Source organism: Pleurodeles waltl, chromosome 5 (assembly GCF_031143425.1).
Source record: "Pleurodeles waltl isolate 20211129_DDA chromosome 5, aPleWal1.hap1.20221129, whole genome shotgun sequence".
Classification (NCBI taxonomy): domain Eukaryota; kingdom Metazoa; phylum Chordata; class Amphibia; order Caudata; family Salamandridae; genus Pleurodeles; species Pleurodeles waltl.
The window spans coordinates 30,560,190-30,585,847 of NC_090444.1; positions in this window are offsets into that span (position 1 = coordinate 30,560,190).

The window sequence follows — 25,658 nt, forward strand, 5'->3', positions numbered from 1 at the left end:
CTCAACCCTCTCATCTCTCTCATCTCCGCCCTCTCCTCTCTCTCACCTCCACCCTCTCCTCTCTCTCACCTCCACCCTCTCCTCTCTCTCACCTCCCCCCTCTCATCTCTCTCACCTCCACCCTCTCCTCTCTCTCACCTCCACCCTCTCTCCTCTCTCACCTCCACCCTCTCATCTCTCTCATCTCCACCCTCTCAGCTCAACCCTCTCCTCTCTCACCTCCACCCTCTCCTTTCTCACACCCACCCTCTCCTCTCTCTCACCTCCACCCTCTCCTCTCTCTCACCTCCACCCTCTCCTCTCTCTCATCTCCACCCTCTCCTCTCTCACCTCTACCCTCTCCTCTCTCTCACCTCCACCCTCTCCTCTCTCTCACCTCCACCCTCTCATCTCTCTCACTGTAGGAAAGTACCATCTTGCCTGGCATGTTACCCCCATTTTTCACTGTATATATGTTGTTTTAGTTGTATGTGTCACTGGGACCCTGGTAACCCAGGGCCCCAGTGCTCATAAGTGTGCCTGAATGTGTTACCTGTGTAGTGACTAACTGTCTCACTGAGGCTCTCCTAATCAGAACCTCAGTGGTTATGCTCTCTCATTTCTTTCCAAAATTGTCACTAACAGGCTAGTGACCATTTTTACCAATTTACATTGGCTTACTGGAACACCCTTATAATTCCCTAGTATATGGTACTGAGGTACCCAGGGTATTGGGGTTCCAGGAGATCCCTATGGGCTGCAGCATTTCTTTTGCCACCCATAGGGAGCTCTGACAATTCTTACACAGGCCTGCCACTGCAGCCTGAGTGAAATAACGTCCACGTTATTTCACAGCCATTTTACACTGCACTTAAGTAACTTATAAGTCACCTATATGTCTAACCTTTACCTGGTAAAGGTTAGGTGCAAAGTTACTTAGTGTGAGGGCACCCTGGCACTAGCCAAGGTGCCCCCACATTGTTCAGAGCCAATTCCCTGAACTTTGTGAGTGCGGGGACAGCATTATACGCGTGCACTACATATAGGTCACTACCTATATGTAGCTTCACCATGGTAACTCCGAATATGGCCATGTAACATGTCTATGATCATGGAATTGCCCCCTCTATGCCATCCTGGCATTGTTGGTACAATTCCATGATCCCAGTGGTCTGTAGCACAGACCCTGCTACTGCCAAACTGCCCTTCCTGGGGTTTCACTGCAGCTGCTGCTGCTGCCAACCCCTCAGACAGGCAGCTGCCCTCCTGGGGTCCAGCCAGGCCTGGCCCAGGATGGCAGAACAAAGAACTTCCTCTGAGAGAGGGTGTGACACCCTCTCCCTTTGGAAAATGGTGTGAAGGCAGGGGAGGAGTAGCCTCCCCCAGCCTCTGGAAATGCTTTCTTGGGCACAGATGTGCCCAATTCTGCATAAGCCAGTCTACACCGGTTCAGGGACCCCTTAGCCCCTGCTCTGGCGCGAAACTGGACAAAGGAAAGGGGAGTGACCACTCCCCTGACCTGCACCTCCCCTGGGAGGTGTCCAGAGCTCCTCCAGTGTGCTCCAGACCTCTGCCATCTTGGAAACAGAGGTGCTGCTGGCACACTGGACTGCTCTGAGTGGCCAGTGCCACCAGGTGACGTCAGAGACTCCTGCTGATAGGCTCCTTCAGGTGTTAGTAGCCTATCCTCTCTCCTAGGTAGCCAAACCCTCTTTTCTGGCTATTTAGGGTCTCTGTCTCTGGGGAAACTTTAGATAACGAATGCATGAGCTCAGCCGAGTTCCTCTGCATCTCTCTCTTCACCTTCTGATAAGGAAACGACTGCTGACCGCGCTGGAAGCCTGCAAACCTGCAACATAGTAGCAAAGACGACTACTGCAACTCTGTAACGCTGATCCTGCCGCCTTCTCGACTGTTTTCCTGCTTGTGCATGCTGTGGGGGGAGCCTGCCTCCTCTCTGCACCAGAAGCTCCGAAGAAATCTCCTGTGGGTTGTAGGAGGCTGGACTGGTTTGTAGTGAGTACCAAGGGGTACTTGCACCTTGCACCAGGCCCAGTTATCCCTTATTAGTGTATAGGGTGTCTAGCAGCTTAGGCTTATAGATAATGGTAGCTTAGCAGAGCAGCTTAGGCTGAACTAGGAGACGTGTGAAGCTACTACAGTACCACTTAGTGTCAGAGACCCTAAATAGCCAGAAAAGAGGGTAGTGATGGAAATGCCAGACAGGGATGCTGTCTCAGAAAAGCCATAGCTGGGCAAAAACTTTGTCCATCTGGCTGGAAGAGAGAACAGGGATGCTGTTTCTCTTGAGTTGGAGCAGGGCAGGGATGCTGTCCTATGAGCTCCACACTAGGGCAGGGATGCTGTCCTAAGTGTTGTGAGGTAGTACAGGGTTTCTGCACTAAAGTTTCTCTGGGAGGGTTGGAGGGATGCTCCATGTTAACTAAAATGGTGCTCTTTTTGTCACCAATGTTAGTTATCCCACAGAGAGGTACTTCCACCTCAGGGAGTCCAGCTTTGCCAGCTGATGATTCCCTTGGAACAGGTGCCACCCCAGGAGAGGTTTCTCCCACCACAGGAATGGTATCCTGAATGGTAGGGTGGTTAGGGGATACTGTGATACCCTTTTTACCTGTTGATGGAGAGGGATCCTGAGTTTTCAGGCCTTCTCTCCTTTGCTTTTTCATTTCACTTGAAATGAGAGGGAACAATTCCTCAGGGATGCCCAGCATGGCTGCATGGGCATAAAACTCTACATCAGCCCAACCTGAGGCCTCTAGGTCATTACCTAAGAGACAGTCTACAGGTAAGCTAGGTGATACCACCACCTGCTTAGGGCCAGTAACTCCACCCCAACTAAACTGAATTATAGCTAAGGGAAGAAACTTAGTGGAGTTATGGACATCAATAATCTTATACTGTTGTCCAATGATGTGTTGTTCAGGAGGCACTAGGTTTTCAGTCACCAAAGTGAAACTGGCACCTGTGTCCCTGTAGGCCAAGGCCTCAACACCATTTATTGCAACTGTCTGCCTGTACTTATCCATTGTAAGGGGACAAGCAGCCAGTGTGGCAAGGCCAATGCCACTAGGTGTGACAGAAACTGTCTTGGGACTGATTACATCAGTTCACTTATGGGTCCATAGTGGAAACTGATGGGTTTAGATACCCATGGTGGCAGCAGCAGTATTCCCCATAGTCATCCTGCAAAAGAGCATGATTCCAGGAATCTGCACAAGATAGTTCCCCCTTATAAGGAGGGGGATGACATTAACAAGTGGTTTGCTGCACTTGAGAGGGCCTGTGTTGTACAGGATGTCCCTCAAAGGCAGTGGGCTGCTATCCTATGGCTATCATTTAGTGGAAAAGGTAGGGATAGGCTCCTTACTGTGAAAGAAAATGATGCTAATAATTTCCAAGTTCTTAAGAATGCACTCCTGGATGGTTATGGCTTAACCACTGAACAGTACAGGATAAAGTTCAGAGAGACCAAAAAGGAGTCTTCACAAGACTGGGTTGATTTCATTGACCATTCAGTGAAGGCCTTGGAGGGGTGGTTACATGGCAGTAAAGTTACTGATTATGACAGCCTGTATAACTTAATCCTGAGAGAGCATATTCTTAATAATTGTGTGTCTGATTTGTTGCACCAGTACTTGGTGGACTCTGATCTGACCTCTCCCCAAGAATTGGGAAAGAAGGCAGACAAATGGGTCAGAACAAGAGTGAACAGAAAAGTTCATACAGGGGGTGACAAAGATGGCAACAAAAAGAAGGATGGTAAGTCTTCAGACAAGGGTGGGGACAAATCTAAAAATGAGTCTTCATCAGGCCCACAAAAACACTCTGGTGGGGGTGGTGGGTCCAAATCCTCCTTTAATCAGAACAAGGAAAAGAAACCATGGTGCTATTTATGTAAAATAAAAGGCCATTGGACAACAGATCCCAGTTGCCCAAAGAAAGGCACCACTGCTCCTACCACTACAACCCCTAATGCTACACCTAGTGTCCCTACTAATAGCACTGGTGGTGGGAGCAAACCTACTAATAGCCAATCCAAGGGAGTAGCTGGGCTCACTATTGGTAACTTAGTTGGGGTTGGTCTGATTAGGGAGACCACAGAGGCTACTTTAGTCTCTGAAGGGGCTATTGATTTAGCCACTTTGGTTGCTCGCCCCCATAACTTGGAGAAGTACAAGCAACTACCCCTAATAAATGGTGTTGAGGTCCAGGCCTACAGGGACACAGGTGCCAGTGTCACAATGGTGATTGAGAAACTGGTACACCCTGAACAACACATACTTGGACACCAGTACCAAGTAACCGATGCTCACAACATAACACAAAGCCACCCCATGGCTGTTGTAAATCTCAACTGGGGGGGGGGTAACTGGTCCAAAGAAAGTTGTGGTAGCTTCAGAATTACCTGTAGACTGTCTACTAGGGAATGATTTGGAGACATCAGCTTGGTCAGATGTGGAGTTGGAGGCCCATGCAGCAATGCTGGGCATTCCAGGGCATATTTTTGCTTTGACAAGGGCTCAGGCCAAAAAGCAAAAAGGACAGGGAAGCTTGGATCCTGGAACAATGGACCAAGTGCTCCCTAAAGCTAGGGCTAGTAGAAGCAAACCACTTCCTACTATCCCTCCCTCTACAGTGGATTCTACTTCTGAGGAAGAAGAATTCCCTCCCTGTGCAGAACCTACACCAGAGGAGCTGGAAGCAGACACTGCTGCGCTTTTGGGTGAAGGGGGGCCTGCCAGAGAGGAGCTGAGTGTGGCACAGCAAACCTGTCCCACATTAGAGGGTCTAAGACAGCAAGCTGTCAAACAGGCTAATGGGGATGTCAGTGACTCTCACAGGGTTTACTGGGAGGACAACCTCTTGTACACTGAGCATAGGGATCCTAAACCTGGAGCTGCCAGGAGATTAGTGATTCCTCAGGAGTACAGAAAGTTCCTCCTAACACTGGCACATGACATTCCCTTAGCTGGGCACCTAGGACAAATGAAAACTTGGGACAGGCTTGTTCCCCTGTTTCATTGGCCTAGGATGTCTGAGGACACAAAGGAATTTTGTAAGTCCTGTGAAACCTGTCAAGCCAGTGGCAAGACAGGTGGCACCCCAAAGGCACCCCTTATCCCACTGCCTGTGGTTGGGGTTCCCTTTGAAAAGGTAGGGATTGACATAGTTGGCCCCCTTGACCCTCCTACTGCTTCAGGCAATAGGTTTATCTTAGTGGTAGTGGACCATGCCACAAGATATCCTGAAGCTATTCCTTTAAGGACCACTACAGCTCCTGCAGTGGCAAAGGCCCTCCTGGGAATATTTTCCAGGGTGGGCTTCCCAAAGGAAGTAGTATCAGACAGGGGAAGCAATTTCATGTCTGCATACTTAAAGGCCATGTGGAAGGAGTGTGGTGTAACGTACACGTTCACAACACCCTATCATCCACAAACAAATGGACTGGTGGAGAGATTTAATAAAACTCTCAAAGGCATGATTATGGGTCTCCCTGAAAAACTACGCAGGAGATGGGATATCCTTCTACCATGCCTCCTTTTTGCCTACAGGGAGGTACCCCAGAAAGGAGTGGGCTTCAGCCCCTTTGAACTTCTTTTTGGACACCCTGTTAGGGGTCCACTCACACTTGTAAAGGAGGGTTGGGAACAACCTTTAAAAGCTCCTAAGCAGGATATTGTGGATTATGTACTTGGCCTCAGATCAAGGATGGCTGAGTACATGAAAAAGGCCAGTAAAAACCTCCAGGCCAGCCAACAGCTCCAGAAGCAATGGCATGATCAGAAGGCTGTTTTGGTTCAGTACCAACCAGGGCAGAAAGTGTGGGTCTTGGAGCCTGTGGCCCCAAGAGCACTCCAAGATAAATGGAGTGGTCCCCACACAATTGTTGAAAAGAAGGGAGAAGTCACCTATTTAGTTGACTTAGGCAATGCCAGGAGTCCCCTAAGGGTGCTCCATGTCAACCGCCTGAAACCCTACTATGACAGGGCTGATCTCACCCTGCTCATGGCAACTGATGAGGGACAGGAAGAAGACAGTGATCCTCTACCTGATCTCTTCTCTTCCACAGAACAAGATGCTCTTGTGGAAGGTGTAGTTTTGGCTGATTGTCTTACTGCTGAGCAGAAAGATAATTGCATAAATCTCCTAGATCAATTCTCTGAACTCTTCTCTACTGTGCCAGGTACCACTTCTTGGTGTGAGCACACTATAGATACTGGAGACAGTTTACCTGTCAAAAGTAAGATCTATAGGCAGCCTGACCATGTCAGGGACTGCATAAAGCAAGAGGTCCAGAAAATGTTGGAACTAGGAGTGGTTGAGCACTCTGACAGTCCATGGGCTTCTCCTGTGGTACTGGTACCAAAACCCAATTCTAAAGATGGAAAGAAGGAAATGCGGTTTTGTGTAGACTATAGAGGTCTCAACTTGGTAACCAAAACTGATGCTCACCCTATACCCAGGGCAGATGAGCTTATAGATACACTGGCATCTGCCAAGTATCTAAGCACTTTTGATTTGACTGCAGGGTATTGGCAGATCAAATTATCAGAAGATGCTGAACCTAAGACTGCATTTTCTACCATTGGAGGACATTACCAGTTTACTGTAATGCCTTTTGGTTTGAAAAATGCACCTGCCACTTTTCAGAGGTTGGTGAACACAGTCCTGCAAGGGCTGGAAGCTTTCAGTGCAGCATATTTGGACGATATAGCTGTCTTTAGCTCCAGCTGGGATGATCACCTTGTCCACCTATGGAAAGTTTTGGAGGCCCTGCAAAAGGCAGGCCTCACTATCAAGGCTTCAAAGTGCCAGATAGGGCAGGGTAAGGTGGTTTATCTGGGACACCTTGTTGGTGGGGAACAGATTGCACCACTTCAGGGGAAAATCCAAACTATTATTGATTGGGTTCCCCCTACCACTCAGACTCAGGTGAGAGCCTTCCTAGGCCTCACTGGGTATTACAGGAGGTTCATTAAGAACTATGGCTCCATTGCAGCCCCTCTTAATGACCTCACATCCAAAAAAATGCCTAAAAAGGTATTATGGACAGCAAACTGTCAGAAAGCTTTTGAGGAGCTGAAGCAGGCCATGTGCTCTGCACCTGTCCTGAAAAGCCCTTGTTACTCTAAAAAATTCTATGTCCAAACTGATGCATCTGAATTAGGAGTAGGGGGAGTCCTATCACAACTTAATTCTGAGGGCCAGGATCAACCTGTTGCTTTTATTAGTAGAAGGTTGACCCCTAGAGAAAAGCGTTGGTCTGCCATTGAGAGGGAGGCCTTTGCTGTGGTCTGGGCTCTGAAGAAGTTGAGGCCATACCTGTTTGGCACTCACTTCATTGTTCAGACAGACCACAAACCTCTACTTTGGCTAAAACAAATGAAAGGTGAAAATCCTAAATTGTTGAGGTGGTCCATATCCCTACAGGGAATGGACTATACAGTGGAACATAGACCTGGGAGTAGCCACTCCAATGCAGATGGACTCTCCAGATATTTCCACTTAGACAATGAAGACTCATCAGGTCATGGCTAGTCTTATTGTCCTTCGTTTGGGGGGGGGTTGTGTAGGAAAGTACCATCTTGCCTGGCATGTTACCCCCATTTTTCACTGTATATATGTTGTTTTAGTTGTATGTTTCACTGGGACCCTGGTAACCCAGGGCCCCAGTGCTCATAAGTGTGCCTGAATGTGTTACCTGTGTAGTGACTAACTGTCTCACTGAGGCTCTGCTAATCAGAACCTCAGTGGTTATGCTCTCTCATTTATTTCCAAATTGTCACTAACAGGCTAGTGACCATTTTTACCAATTTACATTGGCTTACTGGAACACCCTTATAATTCCCTAGTATATGGTACTGAGGTACCCAGGATATTGGGGTTCCAGGAGATCCCTATGGGCTGCAGCATTTCTTTTGCCACCCATAGGGAGCTCTGACAATTCTTACACAGGCCTGCCACTGCAGCCTGAGTGAAATAACGTCCACGTTATTTCACAGCCATTTTACACTGCACTTAAGTAACTTATAAGTCACCTATATGTCTAACCTTTACCTGGTAAAGGTTAGGTGCAAAGTGACTTAGTGTGAGGGCACCCTGGCACTAGCCAAGGTGCCCCCACATTGTTCAGAGCCAATTCCCTGAACTTTGTGAGTGCGGGGACACCATTACACGCGTGCACTACATATAGGTCACTACCTATATGTAGCTTCACAATGGTAACTCCGAATATGGCCATGTAACATGTCTATGATCATGGAATTGCCCCCTCTATGCCATCCTGGCATAGTTGGCACAATCCCATGATCCCAGTGGTCTGTAGCACAGACCCTGGTACTGCCAAACTGCCCTTCCTGGGGTTTCACTGCAGCTGCTGCTGCTGCCAACCCCTCAGACAGGCATCTGCCCTGCTGGGGTCCAGCCAGGCCTGGCCCAGGATGGCAGAACAAAGAACTTCCTCTGAGAGAGGGTGTGACACCCTCTCCCTTTGGAAAATGGTGTGAAGGCAGGGGAGGAGTAGCCTCCCCCAGCCTCTGGAAATGCTTTCTTGGGCACAGATGTGCCCAATTCTGCATAAGCCAGTCTACACCGGTTCAGGGACCCCTTTGCCCCTGCTCTGGCGTGAAACTGGACAAAGGAAAGGGGAGTGACCACTCCCCTGACCTGCACCTCCCCTGGGAGGTGTCCAGAGCTCCTCCAGTGTGCTCCAGACCTCTGCCATCTTGGAAACAGAGGTGCTGCTGGCACACTGGACTGCTCTGAGTGGCCAGTGCCACCAGGTGACGTCAGAGACTCCTGCTGATAGGCTCCTTCAGGTGTTAGTAGCCTATCCTCTCTCCTAAGTAGCCAAACCCTCTTTTCTGGCTATTTAGGGTCTCTGTCTCTGGGGAAACTTTAGATAACGAATGCATGAGCTCAGCCGAGTTCCTCTGCATCTCTCTCTTCACCTTCTGATAAGGAAATGACTGCTGACCGCGCTGGAAGCCTGCAAACCTGCAACATAGTAGCAAAGACGACTACTGCAACTCTGTAACGCTGATCCTGCCGCCGTCTCGACTGTTTTCCTGCTTGTGCATGCTGTGGGGGTGTGAGAAGGTAGCCTCTTTCTAGCCTTGTTACCCCCACTTTTGGCCTGTTTGTGAGTGTATGTCAGGATGTTTGTCACTGTTTTCACTGTCTCACTGGGATCCTGATAGCCAGGCCTCAGTGCTCATAGTGAAAACACTATGTTTTCAGTATGGTTGTTATGTGTCACTGGGATCCTGCTGGTCAGGACCCCAGTGCTCATAGGTTTGTGGCCTATATGTATGTGTCACTGGGACCCTGTCACACAGGGCCCCAGTGCTCATAGGTGTGCATGTATATGTTCCCTGTGTGGTGCCTAACTGTCTCACTGAGGCTCTGCTAACCAGAACCTCAGTGGTTATGCTCTCTCATTACTTCCAAATTGTCACTGACAGGCTAGTGACCATTTTTACCAATTTACATTGGCTTACTGGAACACCCTTATAATTCCCTAGTATATGGTACTGAGGTACCCAGGGTATTGGGGTTCCAGGAGATCCCTATGGGCTGCAGCATTTCTTTTGCCACCCATAGGGAGCTCTGACAATTTTTACACAGGCCTGCCACTGCAGCCTGAGTGAAATAACGTCCACGTTATTTCACAGCCATTTTACACTGCACTTAAGTAACTTATAAGTCACCTATATGTCTAACCTTTACCTGGTAAAGGTTAGGTGCAAAGTTACTTAGTGTGAGGGCACCCTGGCACTAGCCAAGGTGCCCCCACATTGTTCAGAGCCAATTCACTGAACTTTGTGAGTGCGGGGACACCATTACACGCGTGCACTACATATAGGTCACTACCTATATGTAGCTTCACCATGGTAACTCCGAATATGGCCATGTAACATGTCTATGATCATGGAATTGCCCCCTCTATGCCATCCTGGCATTGTTGGTACAATTCCATGATCCCAGTGGTCTGTAGCACAGACCCTGGTACTGCCAGACTGCCCTTCCTGGGGTTTCACTGCAGCTGCTGCTGCTGCCAACCCCTCAGACAGGCAGCTGCCCTCCTGGGGTCCAGCCAGGCCTGGCCCAGGATGGCAGAACAAAGAACTTCCTCTGAGAGAGGGTGTGACACCCTCTCCCTTTGGAAAATGGTGTGAAGGCAGGGGAGGAGTAGCCTCCCCCAGCCTCTGGAAATGCTTTGTTGGGCACAGATGTGCCCAATTCTGCATAAGCCAGTCTACACCGGTTCAGGGACCCCTTAGCCCCTGCTCTGGCGCGAAACTGGACAAAGGAAAGGGGAGTGACCACTCCCCTGACCTGCACCTCCCCTGGGAGGTGTCCAGAGCTCCTCCAGTGTGCTCCAGACCTCTGCCATCTTGGAAACAGAGGTGCTGCTGGCACACTGGACTGCTCTGAGTGGCCAGTGCCACCAGGTGACGTCAGAGACTCCTTGTGATAGGCTCCTTCAGGTGTTAGTAGCCTTTCCTCTCTCCTAGGTAGCCAAACCCTCTTTTCTGGCTATTTAGGGTCTCTGTCTCTGGGGAAACTTTAGATAACGAATGCATGAGCTCAGCCGAGTTCCTCTGCATCTCCCTCTTCACCTTCTGATAAGGAATCGACCGCTGACCGCGCTGGAAGCCTGCAAACCTGCAACCTAGTAGCAAAGACGACTACTGCAACTCTGTAACGCTGATCCTGCCGCCTTCTCGACTGTTTTCTTGCTTGTGCATGCTGTGGGGGTAGTCTGCCTCCTCTCTGCACCAGAAGCTCCGAAGAAATCTCCCGTGGGTCGACGGAATCTTCCCCCTGCAACCGCAGGCACCAAAAAGCTGCATTACCGGTCCCTTGGGTCTCCTCTCAGCACGACGAGCGAGGTCCCTCAAATCCAGCGACTCTGTCCAAGTGACCCCCACAGTCCAGTGACTCTTCAGTCCAAGTTTAGTGGAGGTAAGTCCTTGCCTCACCTCGCTGGGCTGCATTGCTGGGAACCGCAACTTTGCAAGCTACTCCGGCCCCTGTGCACTTCCGGCAGAAATCCTTTGTGCACAGCCAAGCCTGGGTCCACGGCACTCTAACCTGCATTGCACGACTTTCTAAGTTGGTCTCCGGCGACGTGGGACTCCTTTGTGCAACTTCGGCGAGCACTGTTTCACGCATCCTCCTAGTGCCTGTTTCTGGCACTTCTCCGGGAGCTACCTGCTTTAGTGAGGGCTCTTTGTCTTGCTCGACGTCCCCTCTCTCTGCAGGTCCAATTTGCGACCTCCTGGTCCCTCCTGGGCCCCAGCAGCGTCCAAAAACGCCAAACGCACGATTTGCGTGTAGCAAGGCTTGTTGGCGTCCATCCGGCGGGAAAACACTTCTGCACGACTTTTCAAGGCGTGGGGGATCCATCCTCCAAAGGGGAAGTCTCTAACCCTTGTCGTTCCTGCAGTATTCACAGTTCTTCAGCCTAGTAAGAGCTTCTTTGCACCAACTGCTGGCATTTCTTGGGCATCTGCCCATCTCCGAGTTGCTTGTGACTTTTGGACTTGGTCCCCTTGTTCCACAGGTACCTTCAGACAGGAATCCATCGTTGTTGCATTGCTGATTTGTGTTTTCCTTGCATTCTCCCTCTAACACGACTATTTTGTCCTTAGGGGAACTTTGGTGCACTTTGCACTCACTTTTCAGGGTCTTGGGGAGGGTTATTTTTCTAACTCTCACTATTGTCTAATAGTCCCAGCGACCCTCTACAAGGTCACATAGGTTTGGGGTCCATTCGTGGTTCGCATTCCACTTTTGGAGTATATGGTTTGTGTTGCCCCTATCCCTATGTTTCCACATTGCATCCTATTGTAACTATACATTGTTTGCACTGTTTTCTAAGACTATACTGCATATTTTTGCTATTGTGTATATATATCTTGTGTATATTTCCTATCCTCTCACTGAGGGTACACTCTAAGATACTTTGGCATATTGTCATAAAAATAAAGTACCTTTATTTTTAGTATAACTGTGTATTGTGTTTTCTTATGATATTGTGCATATGACACTAAGTGGTACTGTAGTAGCTTCACCCGTCTCCTAGTTCAGCCTGAGCTGCTTTGCTAAGCTACCATTATCTATCAGCCTAAGCTGCTAGACACCCTATACACTAATAAGGGATAACTGGGCCTGGTGCAAGGTGCAAGTACCCCTTGGTACTCACTACAAGCCAGTCCAGCCTCCTACAGGGGGGAGCCTGCCTCCTCTCTGCACCAGAAGCTCCGAAGAAATCTCCCGTGGGTCGACGGAATCTTCCCCCTGCAACCGCAGGCACCAAAAAGCTGCATTACCGGTCCCTCGAATCCAGCGACTCTGTCCAAGTGACCCACACAGTCCAGTGACTCTTCAGTCCAAGTTTGGTGGAGGTAAGTCCTTGCCTCACCTCGCTGGGCTGCATTGCTGGGAACCGCGACTTTTGCAGCTACTCCGGCCCCTGTGCACTTCCGGCGGTGTTTCCAAGATGGCAGAGGTCTGGAGCACACTGGAGGATCTCTGGGCACCTCCCAGGGGAGGTGCAGGTCAGGGGAGTGGTCACTCCCCTTTCGTTTGTCCAGTTTTGCGCCAGAGCAGGGCTGGGGGATCCCTGAACCGGTGTAGACTGGCTTATGCAGAGATGGGCTCCATCTGTGCCCATCAAAGCATTTCCAGAGGCTGGGGGAGGCTACTCCTCCCCATCCCTGACACCGTTTTCCAAAGGGAAAGGGTGTAACACCCTCTCTCTGAGGAAGTCGTTTGTTCTGCCTTCCTGGGCCAAGCCAGGCTGGACCCCAGGAGGGCAGAAACCTGTCTGAGGGGTTGGCAGCAGCTGCAGTGAAACACCGGGAAAGGTAGTTTGGCAGTACCCGGGTCTGTGCAAGAGACTCGGGGGATCATGGAATTGTCTCCCCAATGCCAGAATGGCATTGGGGTGACAATTCCATGATCTTAGACATGTTACATGGCCATGTTCGGAGTTACCATTGTGACGCTATACATATGTTGTGACATATGTATAGTGCACGCGTGTAATGGTGTCCCCGCACTCACAAAGTCCGGGGAATTTGCCCTGAACAATGTGGGGGCACCTTGGCTAATGCCAGGGTGCCCACACACTAAGTAACTTAGCACCCAACCTTTACCAGGTAAAGGCTGGACATACAGGTGACTTATAAGTTACTTAAGTGCGGTGGTAAATGGCTGTGAAATAACGTGGACGTTATTTCACTCAGGCTGCAAGGGCAGGCCTGTGTAAGAATTGTCAGAGCTCCCTATGGGTGGCAAAATGAATGCTGCAGCCCATAGGGATCTCCTGGAACCCCAATACCCTGGGTACCTCAGTACCATATACTAGGGAATTATAAGGGTGTTCCAGTATGCCAATGTAAATTGGTGAAATTGGTCACTAGCCTGTTAGTGACAATTTAGAAAAAAATGAGAGAGCATAACCACTGAGGTTCTGGATAGCAGAGCCTCAGTGAGACAGTTAGTCATAACACAGGTAACACATACAGGGCACACTTATGAGCACTGGGGCCCTGGCTGGCAGGGTCCCAGTGACACATACAACTAAAACAACATATATACATTGAAATATGGGGGTAACATGCCAGGCAAGATGGTACTTTCCTACACAACCCCCCCCCCCCCAAACGAAGGACAGTAAGACTAGCCATGACCTGATGAGTCTTCATTGTCTAAGTGGAAATATCTGGAGAGTCCATCTGCATTGGAGTGGGTACTCCCAGGTCTATGTTCCACTGTATAGTCCATTCCCTGTAAGGATATGAACCACCTCAACAATTTAGGGTTTTCACCTTTCATTTGTTTTAGCCAAAGTAGAGGTTTGTGGTCTGTCTGAACAATGAAGTGAGTGCCAAACAGGTATGGCCTCAACTTCTTCAGTTCCCAGACCACAGCAAAGGCCTCCCTCTCTATGGCAGACCAACGCTTTTCTCTAGGGGTCAACCTCCTGCTGATAAAAGCAACAGGTTGATCCTGGCCCTCAGAATTAAGTTGTGATAAGACTGCCCCTACCCCTAATTCAGATGCATCAGTTTGGACAATTAATTTTTGGGAGTAACAGGGTCTTTTCAGGACAGGTGCAGAGCACATGGCCTGCTTCAGCTCCTCAAAAGCTTTCTGACAGTTTGCTGTCCATAATACCTTTTTAGGCATTTTCTTTGAAGTGAGGTCATTAAGAGGGGCTGCTATGGAGCCATAGTTCTTTATGAACCTCCTGTAGTACCCAGTGAGGCCTAAAAAGGCTCTCACCTGAGTCTGAGTTGTAGGGGGAACCCAATCTATAATAGTTTGGATTTTCCCCTGAAGTGGTGCAATCTGTTCTCCACCTACCAGGTGTCCCAGATAAACCACTTTCCCCTGCCCTATCTGGCACTTTGAAGCCTTGATAGTGAGGCCTGCCTTTTGCAGGGCCTCCAAAACTTTCCACAGGTGGACCAGCTGATCATCCCAGCTGGAGCTGAAGACAGCTATATCATCTAGATATGCTGCACTAAAAGCTTCCAGCCCTTGCAGGACTATATTCACCAACCTCTGAAAAGTGGCAGGTGCATTTTTCAATCCAAAAGGCATTACTGTGAATTGGTAGTGCCCTCCAATGATGGAAAATGCAGTTTTTGCTTTAGCATCCTCTGATAACTTGATCAGCCAATACCCTGCAGTCAAATCAAAGGTGCTTAGATACTTGGCAGATGCCAGTGTATCTATTAGCTCATCTGTCCTGGGTATAAGGTGAGCATCAGTTTTAGTTACCTTGTTGAGCCCTCTGTAGTCAACACAAAATCTCATTTCCCTTTTACCATCTTTGGAATGAGGTTTTGGTACAAGTACCACAGGAGAGGCCCCATGGACTTTCAGAGTGCTCAACCACTCCTAGTTCAAGCATTTTCTGAACCTCTTGTTTTATGCAGTCTCTGACATGGTCAGGCTGCCTATAGATCTTACTTTTGACAGGCAAGCTGTCTCCACTATCTATAGTGTACTCACACCAAGAAGTGGTGCCTGGCACAGTAGAAAAGAGTTCAGAAAACTGACCCAGGAGATTTATGCAGTGGTCTTTCTGCTCAGCAGTAAGACAATCTGCCAAAACTACACCTTCCACTAGAGCATTTTGTTCTGTGGAAGAGAAGAGATCAGGGAGAGGGTCACTCTCTTCTTCCTGTCCTTCATCTGTTGCCATGAGCAGGGTGATTTCAGCCCTGTCATAGTAGGGTTTCAGGCGATTGACATGGAGCACCCTAAGGGGACTCCTGGCAGTACCCAAGTCAACCAAGTAGGTGACTTCTCCCTTTTTCTCAACAATAATGTGGGGTCCACTCCATTTGTCTTGGAGTGCTCTTGGGGCCACAGGCTCCAAGACCCACACTTTCTGCCCTGGTTGGTACTGAATCAGAACAGCCTTCTGGTCATGCCATTGCTTTTGGAGCTCTTGGCTGGCCTGAAGGTTTTTGCTGGCCTTTCATGTACTCAGCCATCCTAGATCTTAGGCCAAGTACATAGTCCACTATGTCTTGCTTAGGAGCTTTTAAAGGTTGTTCCCAACCCTCCTTCACAAGTGTTAGAGGACCTCTTACAGGTTGTCCAAATAGGAGTTCAAAGGGGCTGAAGCCCACTCCTTTTTGGGGTACCTCCCTGTAAGCAAAAAGGAGGCAAGGTAACAGGACATCCCATCTCCTCCGGAGTTTTTCAGGGATTCCCATTATCATTCCTTTGAGAGTTTTATTAAACCTCCCAACCAGTCCATTTGTTTGTGGATGATAGGGTGTGGTGAACTTGTATGTCACACCACATTCCTTCCACATGGCCTTTAAGTAAGCAGACATGAATTTGCTTCCCCGGTCTGATACCACCTCTTTTGGGAAGCCCATCCTGGAAAAGATTCCCAGGAGGGCCTTTGCCACTGCAGGAGCTGTAGTGGTCCTTAGAGGAATTGCTTCAGGATATCTGGTGGCATGGTCCACTACCACCAAGATAAACCTATTGCCTGAAGCAGTAGGAGGGTCAAGGGGGCCAACTATGTCAACCCCTACCCTTTCAAAGGGAACCCCAACCAAAGGTAGTGGAATAAGGGGTGCATTTGGGGTGCCACCTGTTTTGCCACTGGCTTGACAGGTTTCACAGGACTTACAAAATTCCTTTGTGTCCTCTGCCATTCTAGGTCAATGAAACAAGGGGACAAGCCTGTCCCAAGTTTTCATTTGCCCTAAATGTCCAGCCAAGGGAATGTCGTGGGCTAGAGTTAGGAGGAACTCTCTGTATTGCTGAGGAATCACCAGTCTCCTGGCAGCTCCAGGTTTTGGATCCCTTGCTTCAGTATACAAGAGGTTGTCCTCCCAGTAAACTCTGTGAGAGTCACTGACATCCCCATTTGCTTGTTTGACAGCTTGCTGTCTTAGACCCTCTAGTGTGGGACAGGTCTGCTGTGCCACACTCAGCTCCTCCCTGGCAGGCCCCCCTTCACCCAAAAGCTCAGCAGTGTCTGCTTCCAGCTCCTCTGGTGTAGGTTCTGCACAGGGTGGAAACTCTCCTTCCTCAGAAGAAGAATCCACTGTAGAGGGAGGGATAGTAGGAAGTGGTTTACTTCTACTAGCCCTAGCTTTAGGGAGCACTTGGTCCATTGTTCCAGGATCCAAGCTTCCCTGTCCTTTTTGCTTTTTGGCCTGAGCCCTGGTTAAAGCAAAAATATGCCCTGGGATGCCCAGCATTGCTGCATGGGCCTCCAACTCCACATCTGACCAAGCTGATGTCTCCAAATCATTCCCTAGTAGACAGTCTACAGGTAAATCTTAGGCTACCACAACTTTCTTTGGACCAGTAACCCCCCCCCCCATTTGAGATTTACAACAGCCATGGGGTGGCTAAGTATGTTGTTGTGAGCATCGGTTACTTGGTACTGGTGACCAAGTAGGTGTTGTTCAGGGTGGACCAGTTTCTCAATCACCATTGTGACACTGGCACCTGTGTCCCTGTAGGCCTGGACCTCAACACCATTTATTAGGGGAAGTTGCTTGTACTTATCCATATTAAGGGGACAAGCAACCAAGGTGGCTAAATCAATAGCCCCCTCAGAGACTAACACAGCCTCTGTGGTCTCCCTAATCAGACCAACCCCAACTAAGTTACCAAAAGTGAGCCCAGCTACTCCCTTGGAATGGCTATTAGTAGGTTTGCTCCCACCACCACTGCTATTAGTAGGGACACTAGGTGTAGCAGTAGGGGTTGTAGTGGTAGGAGGCTTGGTGCTTTTCTTTGGACAACTGGGATCTGTTCTCCAATGGCCTTTTATTTTGCATAAATAGCACCATGGTTTTTTAACTTGATTTTGATTTGAAGAGGATTTAGGCCCACCACCCCCACCAGAGTGTTTTTGTGGACCTGATGAAGACTTATTTTTAGATTTGTCCCCACCTTTGTATGAAGGCTTACCATCCTTCTTCTTGCCATCTTTGTCACCCCCTGTATGAACTTTTCTGTTCACCCTTGTTCTGACCCATTTGTCTGCCTTCTTTCCCAATTCTTGGGGAGAGGTCAGATCAGAGTCTACCAGATACTGGTGCAACAAGTCAGACACACAATTATTAAGAATATGCTCTCTCAGGATTAAGTTGTACAGGCTTTCATAGTCAGTCACTTTACTGACATGTAACCACCCCTCCAAGGCCTTCACTGAATAGTCAATGAAATCAACCCAGTCTTGTGAAGACTCCTTTTTGGTCTCTCTGAACTTTATCCTGTATTGTTCAGTGGTTAAGCCATAACCATCAAGGAGTGCATTCTTAAGAATAGTGAAATTGTTGGCATCACTTTCTTTCACAGTAAGGAGTCTATCCCTACCCTTTCCACTAAATGATAGCCATAGGATAGCAGCCCACTGCCTTTGAGGGACATCTTGAACAACACAGGCGCTCTCAAGCGCAGCAAACCACTTGTTAATGTCATCCCCCTCTTTATAAGGGGGAACTATCTTATGCAGATTCCTGGAATCATGTTCTTTTACAGGATGACTATGGGGAATACTGCTGCTGCCACCATGGGTTTCTAAACCCAATTTCTGTCTTTCTCTTTCTATCTCTAGAGACTGCCTATCTAATTCCAGCTGTTGCTTCTTGAGCTTCAGCCTGGATTCCTCCACTCTCAATCTATTGAGCTCCCTTTCTAACACTCTGTCATCAGGGTGGGTGGGAGGGACATGTCTTGAAAAAGACGTATGCTGAGAGTGGACAGAAGGAGACCTATCCCTTACAGAAGGCACCCTAACAGCTTGGCTAACAGTGTAATGTGAGAGCACACCATCTGTATGATGTGACCCAACATCTGTACCAACTATGCTAGACTGTCTAGTAATGGGCAGGCTAGGAAGTTTCTTTCCTGAATCTATCTCTAGGGGAGTCCCTGGATCAGATTGGGAACCATTAGCTACTTTTTCAACAGATGGGGCCCTTCTGGCCTTATCTTGTTCTCTAAGCATGTTAAGCAATAATTCCAAAGAAGGATTCTTCCCTACACTTAAACCTCTATCTATGCAGAGACTCCTTGTTCCTTTCCAGCTAACGTGATCATATGCAATTTTGGACACATCAACAGTTTGACCTGTACCAGACATTTTTAGAAGAGTTTAAGTGATAGAAAAAGTGAAGAGAAAGTTTTTCTGAACTTATGGAAAGACAGAAAAAAAACTTTTAAAACTTTTTAGAAACTTTTAGAAAGTTTAGATGTACTTTTCAGCACTTAGAAAAGAGAGAAAAGAGGAAATGCAAAACCTTTTGGTTATGTGTACACACACTGAACTTGTTTTGTATATTTTTCTCTTATCAAAAGTACAATGTCAAGAGTGGTAAGTAGTCTCAAAGCACTTATCCCACCGCTGCACAACCAATGTAGGAGGCTGGACCGGCTTGTAGTGAGTACCAAGGGGTACTTGCACCTTGCACCAGGCCCAGGTATCCCTTATTAGTGTATAGGGTGTCTAGCAGCTTAGGCTGATAGATAATGGTAGCTTAGCAGAGCAGCTTAGGCTGAACTAGGAGACGTGTGAAGCTACTACAGTACCACTAGTGTCATATGCACAATATCATAAGAAAACACAATACACAGATATACTAAAAATAAAGGTACTTTATTTTTATGACAATATGCCAAATGTATCTCAGTGAGTACCCTCAGTATGAGGATAGCAAATATACACAAGATATATGTACACAATACCAAAAATATGCAGTATAGTCTTAGAAAACAGTGCAAACAATGTATAGTTACAATAGGATGCAATGGAAGCACATAGGGAAAGGTGCAACACAAACCATATACTCCAAAAGTGGAATGCGAACTACGAATGGACCCCAAACCTATGTGACCTTGTAGAGGGTCGCTGGGACTATTAGAAAATAGTAAGGGTTAGAAAAATACCCCACCCCAAGACCCTGAAAAGTGAGTGCAAAGTGCACTAAAGTTCCCCAAAGGACATAGAAGTCGTGATAGGGGAATTCTGCAGGAAAGACACAAACCAGCAATGCAACAACGATGGATTTCCAGTCGAGGGTACCTGTGGAACAAGGGGACCAAGTCCAAAAGTCACAAGCAAGTCGGAGATGGGCAGATGCCCAGGAAATGCCAGCTCTGGGTGCAAAGAAGCTTCTACTGGACAGAAGAAGCTGAGGATTCTGCAGGAACGACATGGGCTAGAGACTTCCCCTTTGGAGGATGGATCCCCCACGCCGTGGAGAGTCGTGCAGAAGTGTTTTCCCGCCGAAAGGACGCCAACAAGCCTTGCTAGCGTTTTTGGATGCTGCTGGGGCCCAGGATGGACCAGGATGTCGCCAATTTCGTCTGGGGACAGAGGGGACGTCGAGCAAGACAAGGAGCCCTCTCAGAAGCAGGCAGCACCCGCAGAAGTGCCAGAACAGGCACTACGAAGAAGAGTGAAACGGTGCTCACCCGAAGTTGCACAAAGGAGTCCCACGTCGCCGGAGACCAACTTAGAAAGTCGTGCAATGCAGGTTAGAGTGCAGTGGATCCAGGCTTGGCTGTGCACGAAGGATTTCCACCGGAAATGCACAGAGGCCGGAGTAGCTGCAAAAGTCGCCGTTCCCAGCAATGCAGTCTGGCGTGGGGAGGCAAGGACTTACCTCCACCAAACTTGGACTGAAGAGTCACTGGACCGTGGGGGTCACTTGGACAGTGTTGCTGGATTCGAGGGACCTCGCTCGTCGTGCTGAGAGGAGACCCAAGGGACCGGTGATGCAGCTTTTTGGTGCCTGCGGTTGCAGGGGGAAGATTCCGTCAACCCACGGGAGATTTCTTCGCAGCTTCTGATGCAGAGAGGAGGCAGACTACCCCCACAGGATGCACCACCAGGAAAACAGTCGAGAAGGCGGCGTGATCAGCGTTACAAGGTTGCAGTAGTCGTCTTAGCTACTTTGTTGCAGTTTTGCAGGCTTCCAGCGCGGTCAGCAGTCGATTCCTTGGCAGAAGGTGAAGAGAGAGATGCAGAGGAACTCTGATGAGCTCTTGCATTCGTTATCTAAGGAATTCCCCAAAGCAGAGACCCTAAATAGCCAGAAAAGAGGGTTTGGCTACTTAGGAAAGAGGATAGGCTAGCAACACCTGAAGGAGCCTATCAGAAGGAGTCTCTGACGTCACCTGCTGGCACTGGCCACTCAGAGCAGTCCAGTGTGCCAGCAGCACCTCTGTTTCCAAGATGGCAGAGGTCTGGAGCACACTGGAGGAGCTCTGGGCACCTCCCAGGGGAGGTGCAGGTCAGGGGAGTGGTCACTCCCCTTTCCTTTGTCCAGTTTCGCGCCTAAGCAGGGCTGAGGGGTCCCTGAACCGGTGTAGACTGGCTTATGCAGAATTGGGCACATCTGTGCCCAAGAAAGCATTTCCAGAGGCTGGGGGAGGCTACTCCTCCCCTGCCTTCACACCATTTTCCAAAGGGAGAGGGTGTAACACCCCCTCTCTGAGGAATTCCTTTGTTCTGTCATCCTGGGCCAGGCCTGGCTGGACCACAGGAGGGCATAAACCTGTCTGAGGGGTTGTCAGCAGCAGCAGCTGCAGTGAAACCCCTGAAAAGGCAGTTTGGCAGTACCAGGGTCTGTGCTACAGACCACTGGGAGCATGGGATTGTGCCAACTATGCCAGGATGGCATAGAGGGGGCAATTCCATGATCATAGACATGTTACATGGCCATATTCGGAGTTACCATTGTGAAGCTACACATAGGTAGTGACCTATGTGTAGTGCACACGTGTAATGGTGCCTCCAGCACTCACAAAGTCGGGGAATTTGCCCTGAACAATGTGGGGGCACCTTTGCTAGTGCCAGGGTGCCCACACACTAAGTAACTTTGCACCTAACCTTTACCAGGTAAAAGATAGACATATAGGTGACTTATAAGTTACTTAAGTGCAGTGAAAATGGCTGTGAAATAATGTGTGCATTATTTCACTCAGGCTGCAGTGGCAGGCCTGTGTAGTATTTGTCAGAGCTCCCTATGGGTGGCAAAAGAAATGCTGCAGCCCATAGGGATCTCCTGGAACCCCAATACCCTGGGTACCTCAGTACCATATACTAGGGAATTATAAGGGTGTTCCAGTAAGCCAATGTAAATTGGTAAAATTGGTCACTAGCCTGTTAGTGACAATTTGAAAGAAATGCGAGAGCATAACCACTGAGGTTCTGGATAGCAGAGCCTCAGTGAGACAGTTAGTCATAACACAGGTAACACAGTCAGGCACACTTATGAGCACTGGGGCCCTGTGTGGCAGGGTCCCAGTGACACATACAACTAAAACAACATATATACAGTGAAAAATGGGGGTAACATGCCAGGCAAGATGGTACTTTCCTACACTTCCCCTTTGGAGGATAGATGTCGCACGTCGTGAAGAAGCTTGCAGAGTTGTTTCCGTGCAGAAAGACCGCAAACAAGCCTTGCTAGCTGCAAGGGTCGCGGTTAGGGTTTTTGGATGCTGCTGTGGCCCAGGAGGGACCAGGATGTCGCCAATTGCGTGAGGAGACAGAGGGGGCGTCCAGCAAGACAAAGAGCCCACTCAGAAGCAAGCAGCACCCGCAGAAGTGCTGGAACAGGCACTACGAAGTGGAGTGAACCAGAGCTCACCCGAAGTCACAAAGGAAGGTCCCACGACGGCGGAGGACAACTCAGGAGGACGTGCACTGCAGGTTAGAGTGTCGGGGACCCAGGCTTGGCTGTGCACAAAGGAAATCCTGGAAGAGTGCACAGGAGCCGGAGCAGCTGAAAATCACGCGGTACCCAACAATGCAGTCTAGCGTGGGGAGGCAAGGACTTACCTCCACCAAACTTGGACTGAAGAGTCACTGGACTGTGGGAGTCACTTGGACAGAGTTGCTGAGTTCAAGGGACCTCGCTCGTCGTGCTGAGAGGAGACCCAGAGGACCGGTGATGCAGTCTTTTGGTGCCTAAGGTTGCAGGGGGAAGATTCCGTCGACCCACGGGAGATTTCTTTGGAGCTTCTAGTGCAGAGAGGAGGCAGGCTACCCCCACAGCATGCACCACCAGGAAAACAGTTGAGAAGGCGGCCGGATCAGCGTTACAAGATCGCAGTAGTCGTCTTTGCTACTTTGTTGCAGTTTTGCAGGCTTCCAGAGCAGTCAGCGGTCGATTCCTTTTGCAGAAGTTGAAGAGAGAGATGCAGAGGAACTCTGATGAGCTCTTGCATTCGTTATCTAAAGAATTCCCCAAAGCAGAGACCCTAAAAATCCAGAAAAGGAGGTTTGGCTACTTAGGAGAGAGGATAGGCTAGCAACACCTGGAGGAGCCTATCAAAAGGAGTCTCTGACGTCACCTGCTGGCCCGAGCCACTCAGAGCAGTCCAGTGTGCCAGCAGCACCTCTGTTTCCAAGATGGCAGAGGTCTGGAGCACACTGGAGGAGCTCTGGGCACCTCCCAGGGGAGGTGCAGGTCAGGGGAGTGGTCACTCCCCTTTCCTTTGTCCAGTTTCGCGCCAGAGCAGGGCTGGGGGATCCCTGAACCGGTGTAGACTGGCTTATGCAGATATGGGCTCCATCTGTGCCTATCAAAGTATTTCCAGAGACTCGGGGAGGCTACTCATCTCCAGCCCTGACACGTTTTTCCAAAGGGAGAGGGTGTAACACCCTCTCTCTGAGGAAGTCCTTTGTTCTGCTTTCCTGGGCAAAGCCTGGCTGGACCCCAGGAGGGCAGAAACCTGTCTAAGGGGTTGGCAGCAGCAGCAGCTGCAGTGAAACCCCGGGAAAGGTAGTTTGGCAGTACCCAGGTCTGTGCTAGAGACTCGGGGGATCATGGAATTGTGTGACAATTCCATGATCTTAGACATGTTACATGGCCATGTTCGGAGTTACCATTGTGACGCTATACATATGTCGTGACATATGTATAGTGCACGTGTGTAATGGTGTCCCCGCACTCACAAAGTCCGGGGAATTTGCCCTGAACAATGTGGGGGCACTGTGGTATTGTGTTAAGAATAAGTAAGGAAAAAATAACTTTCATGTATTTAAAATGTATCATATTACTTGTGTAATTGTAGTTCATTGTTTTACTCTTTGTTTATTTGTAACATGTTACTTGGTTTCTTCCGGCCGCCCCTGCTCCATCAATGGGACTGTTTAGAATGTTGGTCAGGACAGTTGGAGAAGGTGCAGAGCAGGAGTGGCTGGAGTTTCCTTTTCTGAGTTGAGAATTATTCTTCAATAAATACGGATTACTGTTTCCTGGTTTCCTGCATCCAAAATACTTCAATTTTGGCGAGAGATTTTACTTTGGAAAATGTAAACAGGGTGAAACTGAGACAGTAGAAGATTTCGTAACAAATCTTCGCAAATTGGCGGCCCAGTGTAAGTTTGGTGACACTGTAGAGGAACGTATTAGAGACCAATTTATGTTGGAGTGCAGAAGCGACAAGATAAGAGAGGCCTTGTGGTCCAAAGGTGATCCAAATTTGGAAGAGGTTTTAATGGTCGCAAAACAAATTGAACATTCAGAACTCTGCGTGGAAGATTTAAGAAAATCCAAGAATACGTTAAAGTCTGTTCAGATTGTTGAGACAGGGTTGCCAACTAAAAAACACCCTGGTCCGTCGAAAACTAAACTGTTATGCTATAGATGTAATTCATCATCACACTTAGCCAATAGCAAAGATTGCCCAGCCTTTAAGGTGTTATGTAAAAAATTTGGTAAAAAAGGGCACTTTGCTAGGTGTTGTAAGTCTGGAGATAAAGGGGTGGTGAAGTTGAATGAAGTTGGTGATGGGGGCAGTGATGATAATGATGAAGAAAGATCATTCATTTTACAAGTTGTAAATGATGTAAACTGTATTGCTAAGGTACGATGTGAGTATCCTATTGATGTGGTTGATGTTAATGGGGTCAAGGTTTCCATGATGATGGATTCAGGTGCAAAATTGACTCTGATTTCACAGTCAGACTTTTTAAAACATTTTGAGAACAAGATTACTCTTCAACCTCCAGATGTTTTGCCTTTTAGTTATGGGGGAAAACCTATTGAGTTGAGAGGATATTTTGAAGCTAAGATCATGTTCAAAGGGAATACCATTGAAGGGAAGATTTATGTTCCCATAGTAGGAAATACCATTTTGGGTTGGCCCCATCAGAAATTACTTAATATTGTATTGAACCCTAATGCAGTTCCACAAGTTCAGGTTCAAAAGGTCTGCTCTGGTAGTGATGATCTTATGAATGAATTTCCTGAAGTTTTTTCCTGTAAGATTGGGTGTGTAAAAGGATACAAGCACCGCATTGTGTTGAAAAAAGAAGCTATTCCTATAGCATGTAAGGTTAGGAACATACCTTTTAGTTTAAGAGACAAAGTTAAGGTGGAACTTCAGAGACTAGAATTGGAAAATATTATTGAGAAGGTGGAAGCTGCAGAATGGGTTGCCCCAATTGTAGTTGCTTCTAAAGCCAACGGAGATATTAGGCTTTGCATAGACTTGCGAAATTTGAATAAAGAAATAGTTGAGGACAGATTTCCCTTACCTAACATTACAGAAATGATAAGTTCTTTGGGCAATGCCCGTTTCTTCACTACTTTGGATCTCAGCTCAGCTTATCATCAGGTTTCACTGTCCGAAGAATCTAAATTGTTGACTTCATTTATCACTCCTTTTGGTGTTTTTAAATTCAACAGGATGCCCTTTGGGTTATGTTCGGCGGCATCCGTCTTTCAAAGACTGATGAATGGGTTATTAGGTGATTTGCCTTTTGTGAAATTTTTTCAGGACGATGTTCTTGTTTTTTCAGATACTTTTGAACAGCATAGAACATCTGTCAGGAGTGTGCTTAACATTTTCCGAGACAAGGGGATAACTTTAAAAAAAGAGAAGTGTACGTTTTTTAGAACAGAAATCTCCTATCTTGGTCACATAATTTCTGCGGAAGGAGTAAAGCCTAAAGAGGAGTTAGTTCATACCATTATAAAGCTAGCAGCACCTGAAAGTAAATCTGATGTACAGTCCTTTTTGGGTATGGTGGAATTTTATGCTAAGTTCATTCCTGATTTGGCTAAAAGAACTTGTGCTATTAGGAGTTTACTTAAGAACCGATCTGAATTTAACTGGGATTCTGAGTGTCAGAG